This window comes from Euprymna scolopes, chromosome 33 (assembly GCF_053919585.1).
Source record: "Euprymna scolopes isolate OS-2025 chromosome 33, ASM5391958v1, whole genome shotgun sequence".
Lineage (NCBI taxonomy): Eukaryota > Metazoa > Mollusca > Cephalopoda > Sepiida > Sepiolidae > Euprymna > Euprymna scolopes.
The window spans coordinates 30,703,346-30,722,890 of NC_136514.1; positions in this window are offsets into that span (position 1 = coordinate 30,703,346).

Here is a 19,545-nt window from a genome sequence, read left to right on the forward strand (position 1 = left end):
ATGGGATGAGTATTATCGTTAATTGTGAATGATGTGCAAAAAAATACAAAAAAAAAAGAAAATACAAAAAAAATACAAAAATACAAAAAAATACAAAAAAATACAGAAAAAAAACAAAAAAATAAAAAAAAAATACAGAAAAAAACAAAAAAATAAAAAAAACAAAAAAAAAACATTAACAGTTTCTCTAATGAATCGTTGTGATGATCGATTATAAGCACCATAAAACTCACGGAATTCACGAAGTGTTGCTCAAACAGAATCGTGATCTTCTAAATAAATTTGTACAATTCACAAACACTGCACGGGTGTCAGTCTCTTCATAATGAATTGCCAAACTGAGTTGAACAAAAAAATAACCGATAATTACCAAATCTGCATTTAAAAAAAATAAAGTTGTAAAGTTCGACACCTCTAAAAAAATCACCCCCTATATTGTACAATTGTGTATTGCTTTTTATTGCGTATGGAAATTTCTGCTCTCCAAACAAAATACAGAGTATTTCAATCTAGACGGGCTTCTTCCTAAGCGGATTAAGAATAATTTTCTGTATTGGATATTTTTTTTTAAGACCATACTTTCAATATAAATTATTTAAAAATACACTTAAAAATATTTCTCCAAACAAAATCAACATTACCACAGTATAGAAAAGATTCCTCTTAAGTGGAATAAAAATAGTTTCTACCGAAACATTCTACACTAGCAGGACTTGTGGAAATTCCTCAGAATGAGAAATATGTTTAATCAACAAATATGTTTTAATAAAGCTGATATTTTTCTGACTAGCGCAAAAAATTAATTTTGTGAACAGAAAAACCAATGACACGCAGCAGCTATGAGTTTATTTACATTTCTATGAAAATAGTATCCATTGTATTTTAAATACAGAAAAGATTCAAATGAGGTAAATTAATAAGTATTAAGTAATAAATACCCAGAAAGTAATATTTTACTACATAGTTCAATGCAAATAATAAAATTATAAGAGACAAATTTAATTTATTTTTTCAGTCCAGCACTTCTTTTTGCTCTGTTTCTTTCAAATGTTCCCTTTTTACATAACGTTTCGCTGACTTCTTTCGGTGGAGAACTGTTACTACAAGCTCTTTTCTCACACTATTAAAACAATGATCATATATTATTATATTCGTAAAACGAGGCTACATCAAAGGATGGAGACTCCCATATTTTTGTGTATGATTGCCAGATTGAGCATTTTAAAGCCAAATTTCGCGATTTTTAAAAGAAAATCTATTTGGCTTTCAAAAATCGTATTTAGCCTTTTTTTTTCAAATCGTAAGGTAAGAGCAACCAAGGAAGGAACAAGCAGAATATTAAATATATTGGATACATTATTAACATAATATTTCTACGATATGTAAATAGTAAAAATGTATTATCAAACAAAGAAGAAAACATTAGTAATAAATATGGATTATATTTATTATTACGACGATACTTTCAACGTAGAAGAAACTCTTAGACTCTTTTTTAAAATACAATATTTAAAGTCAATTTATAATATTCATATTATTTGGATTCTTCGGGCTACTCTTAAGACCTCGTCAGGTGACCTCTACTTCCGACTGTATTGTAAGCCAGACATTAATTTTTTTCATTAAAGGTCTGGCTTTCAATGCAGCGGAATGTATAGGTCATCCGACGATATCATATTTTAACCGAAAACAACAGCTCTGTTGTTGTCGTGACAATATAAGTTGTTTACTAACATGTATATATATATATATATATATATATATATATATTTTTTTTTTAAATATTTTTACGTGCATGAAATCAAGTTTTCTATACACCCGACATATTTCGAAGTTTGACTTCTCGTCAGTATAGCAAAACTTATTGAGACTCGAACTCACTACTGCTGAGTAGGCCGATGTCTTACATTCGGACCACATACGTATAATCAAATGTGCACTGAACAGATACCATAATGCTTAAAGTTAAATTCAAATTTTGATATATCTCTTAATTTAAACGCAACCCCCCCAAAAAAACAATTGGGATGCTGAAAATGTACACACTAAAACAACACGTTTTATTGTCGCGCTGATTACATATTTTCAGGGTTATTTATTTATGTTTAGAAGAAAATATATCAGTATTTTAAAGAAAGGTATATTAAAAAAAAGAAGGAGAAATAAAAAAAATGGAAGGCGGTGGGTAAATCACCGTTGTAAAATGCTCTTATGGTTGTCAACAGCTTAAAGTAGATTTATTTGTAAGAAAATTGCGTTAAAATAACTTAAACGTAATACGAGAATGAACGAGGTAAAAAAATGCAGAAATTATTAACACTTGTTCATTTGGATAATTTAAACGCGAAAAAAAAAACACAATTGGGACGCTGAAAACGTACACAGTAAAACAATACGTTTTATTGTCGCGTTGATTATTTGTTTATGTACGCATGCGCAGCCGAAAGTCGTAAACCGGATGTTGGTATACAACATCCGTTACAAGGTCATTTGAGTTTTATAATTATATAGATATATATAAGAAATTAAAAGATGAGATTTCAAAGTTGAATACTACTTTATTACATTAGCAGCTTAATAAGAAAAAAAGAACCTCTTTCAGAGGCAAATGCTTTACGACAGAAGAGGAGAAAAAGGCAAATTTATATATCTAGAAAGAAAATCTGGTTTCAGGAGATTAGATTAGAAATGAAATTATACGCTTACAGCAGCAGAAAAGATTTTGAAAATATTAAAGGGAGAAAGAAGACAGGATAATTACGGAGAGTAAGAAGAGAATAGTAGAGACGTAAAAAATACATATGATGATCAGTGAAAAAATATATGAATGAAAATGATAAAAATAAAAGTTTACATGATTATCCAAATAAAGTCTGCAACGAGAATCTAGCGAGCTGAAAAACCGTCTAAACTATATCGAGCCATTTTAAAAATCCGGAATTAAGATATCTTTAGTAGATTCTTGCGAATCATCAGTTCAACAATCAGACTTGGAAATGAACGCAATGTGTGCATACCAATGTGCATAAATATGCAAAAAGGAAAAAAATATGCAAGAAATATGCAAAAATATGCAAAAAACATGCAAAATATGCAAAAATATGCAAAAAGGAAAACGCTGTTTACATTAAATCCAGCAAGATGACTCCACGAAATCTTGTTGATTTAAAAATGTATCGTCGAAAACAACGAGTCATACATCTAATTCACAACAAATTGAAAGATAAAATTGGTATAATGGATCAACGCAAACAAACATTCAGTCGTTACTGTATGAACGCGTATATATATATATACATGGTAGCTTTATTCAGTCTTTACAAACTATGGATACCCACTGTAAGTGTGCTTCCGCGAGGGATTTATGTGGCATAAGTTGCGCAATCTTCAACCACACCTCTCCTGAATCGGCGTCGTAAAATACCAGTAGCCGTTGGAGGTTTAGGACGACTGAAAACTATGCCGAGATAAGCGGAGAGCACGTACAGCGCTTAGAATTTCGAAATGGTTTCCTGTCTGATACTAGCCAGGCTCAACGTTGCTTAACTCCGGTGATCAGACGAAAACGGTTTCTAAACGTTATTATGCCGTAGTAATACATATATACACAAACACACACATACTCTCACACAAATATATATTATTTTATATATCTACATAAAATTTTACGCATCTGTTTTCATATTTACTTCAACATTGTTCAATATGTACATAGAGCTAGTTAGTAAGTTTTGAAAATATATATGGCAATTAAGCTATATAGAATTTTCTGCGTTTCGTCGTCGTGAGAATTCATCAAGCCATTGCATTGGGTCGATATTGTTACGTGTTTTTAGGTTCTCATGGTACTGAGTTTTCTAGTTCACCAATCGGATTTTTTTGCTATTCACACACGCATTTGATGTAGCCAATGGGCACGCGTTTGTACCGCAATTGTAATTTGACCACTAATTAGCACGTTTCTTTGTTCTTTTTGGCGGGAATCCAGATTCTGTTTTCTGTGTGTTAGGAACTGACCTAGTTTTAATCTGGATGTTTTCCACTTACATTTTATTTTATACTAATGTATTTTTGTTATGTACTTGATTTTGTTGTTGTTGTTGTTATTATTATTATTATTATTATTATTATTATTATTTAGGTATGCATTTTTTGCGTATGTTATTATCCTAAGTTAAAGTTTATTTTGTGTATACGAATGTTTGCTATTTCACATTTGCAGTTTAATAAATTTGGGGGTTCTTTAAAGTATAGGATAGCTAATTTCTCATTCACACATAGTCTATACGGGTTGTCTAAGTTTCTACATGGGCTTTTCTGGCCTATATATATATATATATATATATATATATATATATATATATATTACTATAATTATTTTTAATACCTACGGACACTAGTGTTTCATCCTTTCGGGAATCATCAGTGTAGGGAGTCGTGAGCCGATCGATATATATATATATATATATATATATATGAACAAATGATTAATAAAACATGTTAAAAACATCTTGAAAAAGAGTTAAAAACATATTTAAAAAGGAAGCAGAAGATAAGTGGATAGTCCTTAATCCGCGGAGTTTCGAAGAAATACTCTCCTTCTCATCAGAGGGCAGAAATTAGCAAAATGCGGGATCGGATTTTACATGTAAAAGTATTTAATGAAGCCACAAGTAAGTCACAGATCTTACTTGGTTAAAAAGAAGGTGAGGTACGAGGAATATGAGGTAAAAGAAAAAATGATAAAAAGATTTCACATGAATGGATAGTCCGGTGAAGGGTAAAAAATCCAAGAATGGTAAAATCCAAACACGGTCGAATTAAAAACTTGCAATCCACAAATAAGTTCCAAAGGAATAGCATAATTGGAAGATGGTCCAAAATGATCCAAAAGGCAGAATTCCTTGGAAAAAATCACAAATGGAATGAGTTCAAAATCATTAAAAGAAAAGTTCAAATGTGCACAGAAAAAGCACTGGAGAGAATATTTAAAACACGTCTGCCAAGGCCGGAAGAATCAAGTAAATATAGTGCAACAAGACATTAAAAATATGGCAGGGTATCTGTGAGGAGTGATGAGAGGTGTGCGAGGAATAAGGAAGTCAGAACACCAGAGACAATTTGTCAAATAAAGAATTTTATGGATGAGGACCGTCGTATGAATAAGAACAACAAATTTACAACAAATAACTTTTACTAAACGCAATAAAATGTACTCTATCAATCTGATCACATACATCCCCAAAGCTGCTGCAAAGAAAGTGGGTATTTTCTACTGTGCTAAAAAAACTATTAAAACCTGTATCCTGCATCTCTACAAAGCCACCATTCGTCTATGCATGGAGTATTGTTACCACATCTGAACCAGTTCATTTACCATTATTTTCTCCCTCTTAGATAGGGTTCAAAAAGAGTCTTAAATGTAATGCCTCCCATACTATCAACCAAGCTTCAACCCCTGTCCAATCTCTGTAATGTTACACCCCTTTATTTGTTTTACAAGTACTTTAATAGAACTCGCAGCAGTTGTGCCTACTCGACGTAAATAGCCCCGACAAACCTTACACGCCTTTCGCTCTAATAGTTTCTTACCTCTGACTGCTAGACTTTGGACTTCCTTCCCTGATTCCAGATCCACTCACTCTACCAACATACAGAAGTTTAAATGTAATGTAAACAGACATCTCGCTGCCGCACTCCCTACATAGTATCCCTGTAGATATTTTTTCAAAATAGTAGCCTCTTTCGTCCAAATGGCAATATGCCTTGTTTGGTATGAGTACAGCGAAAAAAAGGACCTTTATAGCATTTTAGTCTTGTACATATTTTATGTATTTGTTTAGATATTGTAAAGTTAATTTGACCCAGACAAACCAACATAGTTTATGTTATTGCCGCCATTTTTGCTATGATCGTCAATTTCAAAAATTAAAAGATAGTAAAATAAACAAAAAAGAAGGTTAGTGAAATCGGTCAAATATTTTATTTTCGACCAATTAATGATCATTTTTACTTGTATTCAGTCTATCTTTTTTTTTTTAATTTTTAAAATTTGATTTAAATATTACTAATTGCAGTACCTACACGACTTTACCCTGGATTGCTTAACATGGTATCATTTTGTCAATAGCTTCTCTTTTGGTGACATTATTTGATGTAAGTCAGTGGGTTTTCAAGAGGCTGACTTGTTCTTTGTAGTCCTGCTTCATCTATTTTAAAATGGCGTGAAGAAGAAGGCATTAGTTTTTTAAAGGATCTCATCGATTCACAGGTTTATCGAAATGTTGAGTGTTCCAGGGACACAACTGTTAAAGAGACTGCACTCGGGGTAACTAATGCTGAAAAGACTGCATTCAGATTCACCAATGTTTAAGATACCTCACTTGTAGCTACCAATGTTGATTAAAAAACCGCTCTCGGGGTCACCAATGATGAAAAGACGATTGAAGATTAGTTTTAGACATTTTTCTAGAATTACAAACATGTAATGGATTTTGATGAAAATTGATCCAAGGATTATTTATCCATCCATCGAACTATCGGCCTTTCAGTTAATTAAGAATATAACGGTCTCTCTCTTTTTAAAAGAAGTATAAATTGTGTTTGTGCCTGCTTAATATTTTTCTCTAAATAAATCTCCATTCAAATCTCTGTCTTATCTTTAAATTATTTTGTCTATAATGCAGTTATATCCGCAGCGACGATAAATGCGAATCCTAGCCATACAAAGAAATAGACCACACGAATGTAAGGCGACAACATTGCCACAAAGAGAAAAGAATGAGGTACTACACACCTATGTTCGATATTCGAGAAAGTAAAGAAAAAAAAACACAAAAATAAATGAAAATGCAACATCTTCAAGTATCAACTACATATTGTTTATAACATAAATAAGAGGACACCTGTTTTTTTAATTGATTTCATTATCAAATTTATAAGAGGATTAATTTTAGTAATTATGTTTCGTTGGGTTAACTTCTGGATGTTTAACCATCATAACTCCCGATTCATCAATAGTATAATTTTCTGAATATTAGATTAAGAGTATCGTTCATAACACCTGGCCGGAAGAAATAATATCCGGCTAATTAATAGAGAAACTTATTCGGCTGGACAAACAAACATTCTATGATTTGATGCAGATACATCTGCAAAGGTCACCGCCAGGTATAAGGAAAAAATACACTTGTTGATAAATGAGCAATAAAACGGCTAGAAGTGACGTCTCGTACGATACGTGGCTACATTTACTGCGTAAGAATACCCTGAAATGGGCGTTGCAGCTGTGGATGTATGGGTGTACAAAAGTTTTATATTAACAGATCTTAATTGAAAATAAAATACGGAATAGAACAGATTAGTTTGGCGGGAAATATCGTGGGTAGAAGAAGCAGAGGACGACAGTGAGAAACACGCTGATAGTCTGAACAACTGGTCAACATCCAAAATGATGAGCAACAATGAATTCATGAATGAGTCGAGAAAGATAGATAGATAGATAGATAGAGAACCTGAGCCGTCATTGTGTATACAAGGCATAACACCACGAATGAATGAATGAATGAATTGAAATCTGAAACAATACGACTGTTTAGCGAATACGAGAATTCAATTTCTATGAAGCTCATAACTCATTCGCTGCCATCAAGCATATAAAATATATATCATTATATTTCTCTATATAAGCGTTTTCCATCAAATATTCAAGTATAGCATATTTAATCGGAGAGATTAAAAAACACACGCGTGTGTTATATAGATTATTCAATAAACATAGAAATGAAAATAGGATGTGCCGTTACTCTGTGAAGTTAAAGGCTCATTAATAAATGGATGAGCGATAAAAGGATCAAAACGCAACTATCAGGAATGTCATGCAATCTGTTAGTCATACGAAGCAGATAATCTACAAAGATAAGTAGATTAAAATGTAAGAAAATACGCTGTTTTTATTCTCGTGTGTTTCAAGTATGAAATCCAATTTCTTTGTTTTACATCAGTGGGGTTGATCGTTGCATCTAACGTTTCTACAGCATATCAGCCTTGTTTTGTTATTTAATATCGTTACTTTCATGGACAATTCTCGACTGAGCTTCAATCTATGGTCCCTCCTCGCCAAACTTTCACAAGAAACACTCGTCTATCTGAAAACACAATCAATAATACCTCCTAGCTGAAAACATTATCAATAATTTTCCACACTCTTTTTCTGTGCCTAAACCTAAACGTAGATTCCATGAACAAATCTTCTTTCTTAGAACTACACGCATGTGGAATTGTCTTCCGTTTTCCTGCTTTCCAGCTGATTACAATATGGTTGTCTTCAAGTCCAAGGTAAACAAGTTCTTGGTGAGCCGTTCCACTTAAGTTAACAAATTTACCGAATTAATATTACTAAGGATTACTATATTGTCCAATTGACTACTTTACACTCTTAACCTTTATCCTCGAGTGGTCTCTGGCCTTGATAAGTGGTTACGCCCATGTAAAAAAACATACCGATTCGACTTATTTTCGTTAAGTTTCTATCGAGTATTATTTTCACAACGTTTCGGTCGATATAACGTTAAGTGTATCTTGTCGAACTCGGTGAAGTTTCAAAAATCTTTTGCATATTGGATGAAACACTTGGTAAATTTACTAGTAGTATGTTACACTCTTATAGAGGTTGAAAATCCAATTTTCAGTGCGGGCGACACTAAATACAATTGTGAATTACGAGGATTGTTCTAAAAGTAAAGTCTCCTATTTTTTAAACTTAACATGTCGAAGAGCTATGAAGACAGGAGCGGTGCCATTAAGACGAGCGACATTTTGTGATCTAGAATTTATTTTTCTACCTAGTTACCGCCATTCTTTATGCACTGTTGTGAGGAGTCTTATGACGGATCTCTGCTTGTGACGTACACCTATGTCAGAGATTGCTTTCTTAGGGTCTGACATTGTTGTCAATATCTACAGCAGAGAGATGAAACTTTCAAGTCATAAATGTATAAGTTTAGTGATCATAACAATAAAACTTGCATTCCCCTCTTATCTATTCAAGTGAAATAAAAATAGGAGGCATTATTTTTGGAACCCCCTACTCAGTCATGGTTGATGGACGAGAGTTTCCCTCCCCCCCGTGGATTAAGTAAAGGGTTCCAGTCGAAATTCCTTGCATATTCCCGAGTTCGACAAAAAGATTCCCGAGTTCGACAGAAAGTTCCCGAGTTCGACAAAATACCCGTGAAGAATGTCGGAAGTTACATCGACCGTGATGTCTTAAAAAAATAACACACAAGATGAGAACAGTTGTTTGATTAACTCAAATAATACGAATTATCAATTCCCCCCCCCCAAATCAGAAACAATGTTATTATGATTTAATTTTTCAATAATACCACCTCTATTATCATACTCACCTCCATTATCTAGTAGTGGTAGTATCACAACTCCTTCTGACTCTCTCACACCAGCTCCACCACACCTAGTAGCTCTTCATTGATACACTGTTGGTATCCTACTAGTTGTTCAATGCAGATTCATGTTTCATCTCTCTACTAGACCATATTCCTATGTTGGTATCCACAAGATAAGCATCGCCGTGATTTGGAGAAGAGAACTCCTATCCAACGGTACTACAGGTTGCAGATAGAGGAATAACTTCTTGAGAAAGAGATGTTAGCTGTGAATACACAAAATAAACAAAACTGGATAAAATCATGGTCAAGGCATCGTACCCGGAATCCACCCTGCCAGAGTTACGATAAAGGCATAGGAAACAGCTTGGTAGATCTGTGCTCCCCTCCTAGATAAACTCTCCAGTTTAAGTCAATGGTGACGCATGCTTTTTCAACAAAAACGTTGTCTATGGGGGGGACCTTGTTAACAAAATACAACTAATGGAAGATTTAATAGTGTGATAACTAGGCCTATGACAACAGCATATCCTTGTCATTGTTTTGGCTCTCGAGTATATATCAAACACAGTTAGACACAGTTAATCAACCGAGAACCACATCACTCTATATAAAAGCACATATGATATCAATGGATACACACTCGAGAGTCAAAACAATGAAAAGAATATGCTGTTCTCATAGACCTAGTGATAACTACGCGTTCGACTGCTCGATGATACCGCCGACACCAACGTTGTGTGCAGTTGATTTTTTCCTTTCAGCATTTCTTTTGCCATGTCGTCATCTCTCAATTGGATGCTGTTCATGGGGGGGGGGGCGCACGGGCTCACAAGTGTAAAAAAGAATACAGTGAAATACAAAAACCACAAATTCCGACATATTTTGCAAATATCAGTTACACTCTGTGCGTGTGTGTGTGTGTGTGTGTGTGTGTGTGTGTGTGACTCCATCGGCCACCTAAACGCTACGTTCTGTCGAGGCTGTGTTTGACATTTGATGTCAGCTCTTCTCAATCTTCTAAAGATCTCCCAATCTGATGCAAGCCACGACCTGTCTTATACTAAATCCAACTCACAACTGTCCTCAGCTCCAAACTGTCCTCAACCGTCGCAAACCCAAGACTGTCCGAAAATTGCTAGTGACTGTCGTAAACTGTCGCCAAATTTATTAACACTCCTAAAACTAACTTGAAAATATATTAACCAATCGTTTGTTCAGTCTTTTTTTTTGCATTCACTGCCACACCTTCATTAGCATTCCTATTTTAGTTGCCTCTGTGTACGCCAGTGAACAACTTCCAATACCTTTGTTCTGCCGATAAACTTGTTTCCTCTTTTTTGTTGTATTTTCCACTTTTTTAGATTCCCAACACGTTGGGGAGAGACGTCTATAGTATCAGGATACGCGTTATATGCATATTATTATACTAAAATGCATATTATTATACTAAAATGTATTAATAAACGCTTTCTTTCTTAATGCCTATTTCCTATATGCTTTAATAACATGATATACATGCTAAAATAATTTAGTTTAGGGATTGAGTTATGTTTGAAAATTTAAAAAAAAATTGCCTCTAATTAACTGCAATTTATAATTAACTGAACAACAACTAAACATTTATAGAAAGAGTGACTCTCTTTTTAGATCGTGAGAATTTTATCTAGATACGCGTGCATACGTGTGCACGACACAATAACGTTGACACACTGGTTCTCATCAGATCAGCAAAGGTAAGCAACGATACACCTGGCCAGTACCAGATGAGTGACCATTTGGGAAGGCTAGGCACTGTATGTACTGCGCCGAGTCGTAGACATTTCCAGGTTGGTATCTGATGTGGCGTTTAACTCACTGAGAGAGATACATCCTCGAATCAACACGGAAAGCAACGGAAAACTACCGTCTTTACTCGTTTTTTCAAAATTACTATAGTTCGACAATATGGGCAGCCGTGGTCACCGACGCTGTTATAACAGCAGGACCGCTGCTATCTGCTGCTGCTACTACTGCTGCTGCTGATTCCTGTATACACCGCACTTTCTCTAATAGAAAAATATGAACTACTAACAAACCTAAAACTGGAACGAACTCTATGGGCTGTCAAAAATTAGACAGACTGACACCCATTAATGGTTTTGTCCATATATGCAAATTAATTTCACTTATAAAAACGCCTGGAACTACGAACACAAGATTGTTCTTTTTTACCAGAAAACGAGTGCCTGACACACGAAACATTTGACACGCTTCAAATCTACTAAACAGCCATTTGCGTCTTCATTCTTATAACAAGCGTCATTTTATTATTTTTACTTTAATAAAAACTACAAATACTTATTTTATACTATGATTTTTTGGTAATTCCGGCGTAATCTCTTTACATTAGAAAAAAAAATGTTGTACGCAGTAAAGGTCACTAACAGAGAGGAACACGAGAAAAAAGTATGTATTAAAATGCTTTTATGTTGTTTATTATTATATATTACTAAATAAAAGACCACTTCAATTTAAAATCCATTCAATATTATGCACGTAAAATTGAAAAAGAAAATACGCTTGAAATGTGTCTACATTATGTAAATAAGGTAAATCCAAAGAAAATGGTCATAAGATTTGACCTGATGCCGTGTTTACTTAAAAACGAAACTAGAATCTTAACTCGAAATGATTCCGAATTTAATGTTGGTTAATAATGATATAAATTAATAGTATTACACAAGAATAGCAGTTCATTGCATATACAGAATCGTTCTCGCATTCTTTTCTGACCGTCACCTTTAACGTTTACCGAATTCGTTTATTAGAAAATGGCCGCCATTAAAGTAGGACACGCGCATGCGTCACTTGTTGGCAAATGGAATGGAAAACGGCCATATTTATTTCGGCGCCATTCCAGTTGCATGCCTTGGTTTTATTGGCATAAAGCGTTTTACTTATGTTCTATACTTTCCTGTTAATGCCACAAAGACGTGTCTTCTACGCCGTTTTTATTATTCTTTCACTCAATTCCTTCTTTATTTTTACGTAATTTTAGTTTTTGTGACGGCTTGCAAATTATCCATCGGGTGTGAATGGCGACACCATGGCCAATAAATCCAAGAATACGGTCCAGATTTGCCTTGCGTGTCCATTAAGAAGAACGGATATAAAATACCGGATATTCCTATCAGCGGAAAATCCTTCTGAAATGGTTCACTTTTCGAATATCAACCAAGTAGTTATTTTTTTATGTGACTCAGGATCAATAAATCGAAAATTAGAATTTTTTTTTTGTTTTCGTAATATACGTTTGCTGTACTCGCAATGTTTATAGTCGAAAGAAAAATGTAAATGAACTCTACCATTCTCTCTCTCTCCCTAACTCTTTCTCCCTCTTTCTCTCGATCATTATATATACATATATATATATAATATATATATATATATATATATATATATATATATATATATATATATATATATATATATATACACAGAAGTTAGAAAAGAAGTTCATCCAAGGCATGAAAATTGTTAAACAAAATGGTTTTACTATAGGCTTTAAAAATAAAGGTACAAGATTCAATTTGAAATTTATTTATCTTCAAAGTGCACCTATAAATTTTACAAATTAAGGTATAAAAATTCAATTTAAATTGAATAAAAAAATTACCTTGGATTTATTTTATGTAATGTACATTCTGTTGCGCTTTAAAAAAATCATTGAAAATTTTATATCTATATCATTAATTGCTTGTAAAGCCTATAGTAAAAACATTTTGTTTAACAATTTTCATGCCTTGGATGAAATACTTTTCTAATTTGTATCTTATGTTTTAAGATTATATTTTAAAACTCTCCTTCTCTCTATTTCAGTTTGTATTTCTCCTCACACAACAACTTATTTTTGCAACTCCCTCTTTGTATTATTGCAGGTCTGAATATTCTCTCTGTTTCTGTTTGTATTTCTCCTCAAACCACAACTCATTTTCTGCAAAACTTTGTAATACAGGTCTGAATAATGAGAATATCTGATTTTTTAAATAAAAACTTTAAAATACAAATTTAAAATTTAAGCTAAAAAAATTAAATTTTTTAAAACCTCTTTCAGAATAGACAATTTTTAAAATTTTATAGGGAACATATTTCATAAAGGTTTCATTAAGAAATATTCAGTACATAACGAGAAAAATAGGGATGAAAATTTCAAAAGGAATGTATAACTGGTTACGGTCAATAGTAGTCCTCGCCAGCGAAAGTCTTTGTTATTGTTATTCAATTATTATTTAAAACATTTTGTGTCCTGCTCTTTCGCGCGAGGACTAATATATATATATATATATATATATATATATATATATATATATATATATATATATATATATATATGTATATAAATTAATCCTCGCGCGAAAGAGCAGGACACAAAATTTGTGTCCTGCTCTTTCGCGCGGGGACTAATATATATATATATATATATATATATATATATATATATATGTATGTGTGTGTGTCTGTGTGTGTGTGTTGGTTGTTTTTGTTTTACGGCATATCAACCCTTTTGTATCTTATCCAGTGATTTTGAAGAAAAAAACTTTTATAGAATATATATATCTTTTTTCGAATCGGTTTCGATTTAACCCATAGTTGGGATCCTAACAGGTACTGGCCAGAGTGGTCCTGGGAGCAATGACAATTAAGGGGTAGCTCCACACTCCCCAAAGCCCACAAGCTGGGGCCTCACTATCGAATATAGTTTAAGATCATATTCAGGACCTATATATATATGTTTTTACATATATATATATATATATATATATATATATATATATATATATATATATATATATATATATTGCTTATTCCTACCCTTTAATGAGAAGGAAAGTATTTCTTCGAAACTCCGTGGATTAGGGACTATCCATTTATCTAGTGTTTCCTTTTCAAATTAAATATGTTTTTAACTCATTTCAAAGTGTTTTGTAACATATTTTATTAACTGTTTGCTCATACATACATATATATATATATATATATATATATATATATATATATATATGTGTGTGTGTGTGTGTTTATATATATTTATATATATATACAGTGTAACCCGGATACAAGAGATCCGAATATAAGAAAAACGGATATAAGAGAGATTTTTCTTTGGTCCCAAATTAGAGTCTGTGTTAATGTACAGTGTAACCCGTATATAAGAAATCCGGATATAGTGTAACCCGAGTATAAGAGATCTGATGGGACCGGATAAATAAAGGTTTTAACGTAATTTTTAGCGTAGACTTTTTTTGTCAGCCAACTTAATGACTCTTTTATTTCTTCTTGGACTTTTGAACGTCTTTCATTTGTATTATTATGAAAGCGCCTCAAACTGTATCACGGTGCATGTACTGTGGATTATTTTCTTCATCTTATTTTAGCCGGTTATTATAATATTGGCGGTCGTCTATCCCGAAACATAGCTCACAATTTGCATTCATCATATAAAACAAACATACATTTTATACAAACGACTATTAGGCATGGGTGTGTTGAGGCTTTAGCGTTAGTGTCGCCACTACTAAGCTAAGTCTTCCATTTCTCGAGTCCTAACTCTGGCGTCTCTCGACAATCTGCCTCACGATGCATCTCTCATCGTTTCCCTTGCTGATCTACTCGAATAAACAGCAGGTGTCCTCCAAATCTATCTACTCTCAACCGACATCCTAGATTGCCGTTTGGAGGTGTTGGCTTATCATAACTAGTAATGCCTTGCAGAGGATTAGGCCTGGAAATGAATTTGTGTGTGCGTATCACATGAATGCCATGAAGTAGTGAAAGAAATAAGGATGCTTACAGTTGACTTAACACAAGACATTTTATTTACAAAGAGGCAACACACAGAATGACATCTATTAGTCTTAGTCCGATATTGCTTGAGCTTGTGTCAGCAGTCTCTTCGCATCTGTCAGTGTGTCTCGTCGTGAAATCACATAGCAAAGATGAAAGGGAGGAGGTAACTTCGAGTTAAACAGAAAAGGCATTAACTCCCCGTAATTATACTTCTATCGGTCTAATAGTCTGTGTAGAGCAATGAGACGGCTGCCTATATATTGTCCTATAGCCAATCTTCGCTGGCAGTCTTTGTTTGTGAGGGGGTATGGGCAGTCTATGACATAACACTTTACGCTTGCCTGTTTTGAGTCCAGAAGTTTGAACGAGGGTGCTGAGGTCTCTATTTGTCTGAACTGACAGATAATGAAGGTAGTTAAGTAGTATTAGTAGAGGGAGAGGTCATAATGCTTTTATGATCGGCACTTTCCCGGATGGCATTATTAAAGATCGAGCTCAGCGTAAGCCCTTTAAGAGGGTTCTTCATCAGTAAATGTCGTGCACAGATGTATGTCTCTTGAGGCACTTCTAACGTTAATGACTGAGTGTCTCTTTCGACATGAATAACTGAGTATGTTACTCTCGTTACTATTTTGGCTTTAGGTTCGATAATTTTGTGATTTAAGTGATGCAAAAATTCGAATATGTTTTCCAATCTCAATAAAAATCTGTTCTTAATTTCCTATTTCCATACAATTAACGATTGGGATTCCGATTCTTTTATATTTCTAAATATAGAGCTTTTTTTACCGCAAAACGCATGTAACATATTACATATATTTTCGCGAACATAAAAATGGGATTATCTATAGATTTTAATTTTAATGACAGGTTAAAATCAATAAATAGTTAAAAATCAATGAATATTTATCATTTCATCATTAATATATAGCATAGAAAATTAAGTTAAAAAAAAACAAAACAAAAAAAAAGAAGAAGAATTGGTTTTAACAGATCCAGACAGAATTTATTTTAGATTTCGATACCGATTCCAATATTCTAAAAGTTCTAATTTTTTCGATTCCCGATTCCGATTAAACCTCCGAAGTGGACTGAATTTATCAGCGTCAGTTAATAATGACCTTATTGTGAAGTGATTTCACCTCCTTTTCCTTTTTACTTATTATGCATATCAACCGGCTTCCGTTCTTACATCTAGCGGTTTAATGCCTTGTCTGAAACGATATATATATATATATATATATATATATATATATATATATATAATATGTGTGTGTGTATACATATATTAATTTCTTATTTTTTATTTATTTTTATGTAAACACAGTCATATATTGCTACGATGTGCAGACCGTTTCAATCATATTAAATATCATCAGGCAAGAAAAATTAAGTTACAAAAAATGAAAAGGTTTAACACCTTTTCAAATTTTGAAGAGAGAAAATTCGCCATGAGTGGCGATGGGCGCAATTCAAGTTCTTATGAGTATATGTTAATTCTGTAGATTCGGCTTCTGTTAAGAGAAGGGGCAGTTTAAGTTTAAGGTTAAGGTTATATATATATATATATATATATATATATATATATATATATATATATATATATATATATATTCTTCGCTTTATTGCTGTATTTTTCTATGTTCGTTTTCGAACGATGCTTCTTTCTTCAGCACCCACAGAGACAAAGTATCCTTTATCGAAATCTCACTCTCAACTGGGAAACGTGAATCTTGTATTTGAATAAACCTCGTTTTGGTAGTTAACGCATGCGCCGTATCATTCAATTTCAAGTCTGTAAACATTGGCCTCGCAAATATGACATGTCCACAAGCACATACACATCCTCTTGCTTATTCAAGATAATTTTCCTCCACAGTATGTCTATATGTAATATGAATTCACTTAAAAATGTGTTAATAAATGTCTATGTGATATGGTGTGTATCTTAGTGACGTAATGGTTGGATGGTTATATTAATGTATGGATGTTTTTTTTTTTACATACTAGGTGTATATTTTACAAAGTCATGTATGTGTAATATACGCACAATCGTCATAGTTGCGTATATAATTGGCATAGTAATTATCAATACGTGTGTCTTTAGAAGTTAACATATAGAAGATAATTTAACATAAACAAGACAATAAACATTTAACAAGGCAGTCCTTTACTATCTATTGTAGCGCACAGACAAAGAGCCATACCTTGCGTAACACTGGCTTTTACTGTTCGCCAATGATTGTCACTCGACTTAAAAACGCTGAAATAAATGTTTCTGAAATTAGGATACATATGAATTAACACAAAATAACTTTCTTTATTCCAGTTTAAACTGTCTTTGTTTTCAGATGGATGTCAAATTGAGTCGGGTCGTCTCCCTTGAGGCTACACTGGATCTGTCTGACTTCAGTTCCCAGAACGAATTCTCAGATTATCTAGAGACTACATGATTCAATATCCGTTGCGTTTCACTTCCTGACATTCAGACTGATTAACTCTCCGATTTTCGTTACTATATAAACATCTCTTTCGTTTATTCTACAACTCTTCTCCCCGATCGATCATGAACCTGTAGTGCTGTTTCGGAACTCCAGTTTCATCATCTTGTATAGTGGGGTTTCATATTAAAGATGACGGGGGAGTTCATATTGGCGCACATATATTACAATGATGAGAGAGTGAGAGAGAGAGAGAGAGAGAGAGATCGGGGGGAATGAAGACATTTATACAGTTCTGGGATGCTTGGGACTTCATATATATACTGGCTGGAGATGTATACAAGTTCTTAACACAGAGGAGGGGGGATGCATAATCCTCGAAGGGTCACACAATGTTCATTACAAATGATCAACACATTACCTTTTGGGTGTTAAAAGGTGACACATAACAACAGTTACAAAAACACAATGGTGATACTTTATTCATTAGACCGGTCAGATGATGATGACGTCAGGAATTCACATTTGGATCTACAGTTTAAACGTTCTCCCTTCCGCTTCCAAAGAACTCTTCAACTAATTCTTAGCTCATATATTGAGAATCCCCCTTCGTTATGACGTCAGAAGTGTGTTTTTCAAGCCTGTCCAATTCACGTGGCTATGCCCACGCTTTTGACAACACAAGAACTCTCAACATATGACTCTAACCTACTTTTTTAACGATATATTTTTAATTTGTATTGTCCATTTTTTTGGCTGACCTTTTTAACATTCCGAATCCAAACAGAATGAACAATCAATTATTTTTACGATATAACCAATATCTAACTATTTCTAATAGAATTTATCAATAGACTAAATTCTAACATTCCCATTCTTAACTTTGCTTACAAGGTTCGAGTCTCGGCTTATCCTAATCTCATTTTCACTTCTTTAATATTCTTCTTATTTACATGGAAAAGGATCAGCCTTTCCCTGTAACATCCCATCCTTCCTATTTTAAAAAAAAAATGTACGCATTTTTAAATTCTAGTACATTTTTCTCTATATCTATACACCCAATTCGCTAACAATGTTCAGACACCATAAAAAACTTCTTTCTTAGTCAGCCCTTTCATACTGACTTCATAATTATTTTATTTAGATCAGAATCTCTCTCTGATCTTCATGGCGTTTCCTTTTGGGTGTAGGGTAGTATATCCTATGATTCATATCAGCTGTTTCATCCAACCACCCTTATGCCATAAACCGAGGTCTCGTTTTACCTGCTCACGAAATCGACGATTTTTTTGTCCAAAAGTGTCCTGATCGTTTCTTTCGCCTGGTTGTTCTACTAATTATGGCTTTGTCTAATATTTTGTCTAACTATTTTATCTTTTGGGACATACTCAAAGCTCATTTACTTAAATCTTTGGCTTCTAATTATTAAGATATACTTTTTCATCACACTGATTCGCTCGGATTTCCTTGCTTGGACTCTTGGAACTTCGATAAAGACTTAGAAAACATCACTCTTAACTAAATAACCCCCATCTCTTGCGCCAAAATTCCTATTTGCGCACTGAATTCTAACTATGGCCCGGATTTCTGTGATTTTTCTTTTTTTTTTTCAATCAGAGCGTCCAAGATCCAAAACATAGATGTCTCGCATCCATACAGCTCTAAAATATAAGGTTATATCTTTTGTTCTTACGTACTTACGGTATATTTTACTTTTTCTTCCTTCTTAATGCTATATGTGAGTTACCCGTGGTACTGATTCTTATAGTCCTTTGGTACCCTAATGAATTCTCGTATCCTTCAACGGCTGCCTTTTTAATTTATTGTGCCGAGACTTATAATTCTGCTTGGTGCCGTTGCTTGCAGATGCT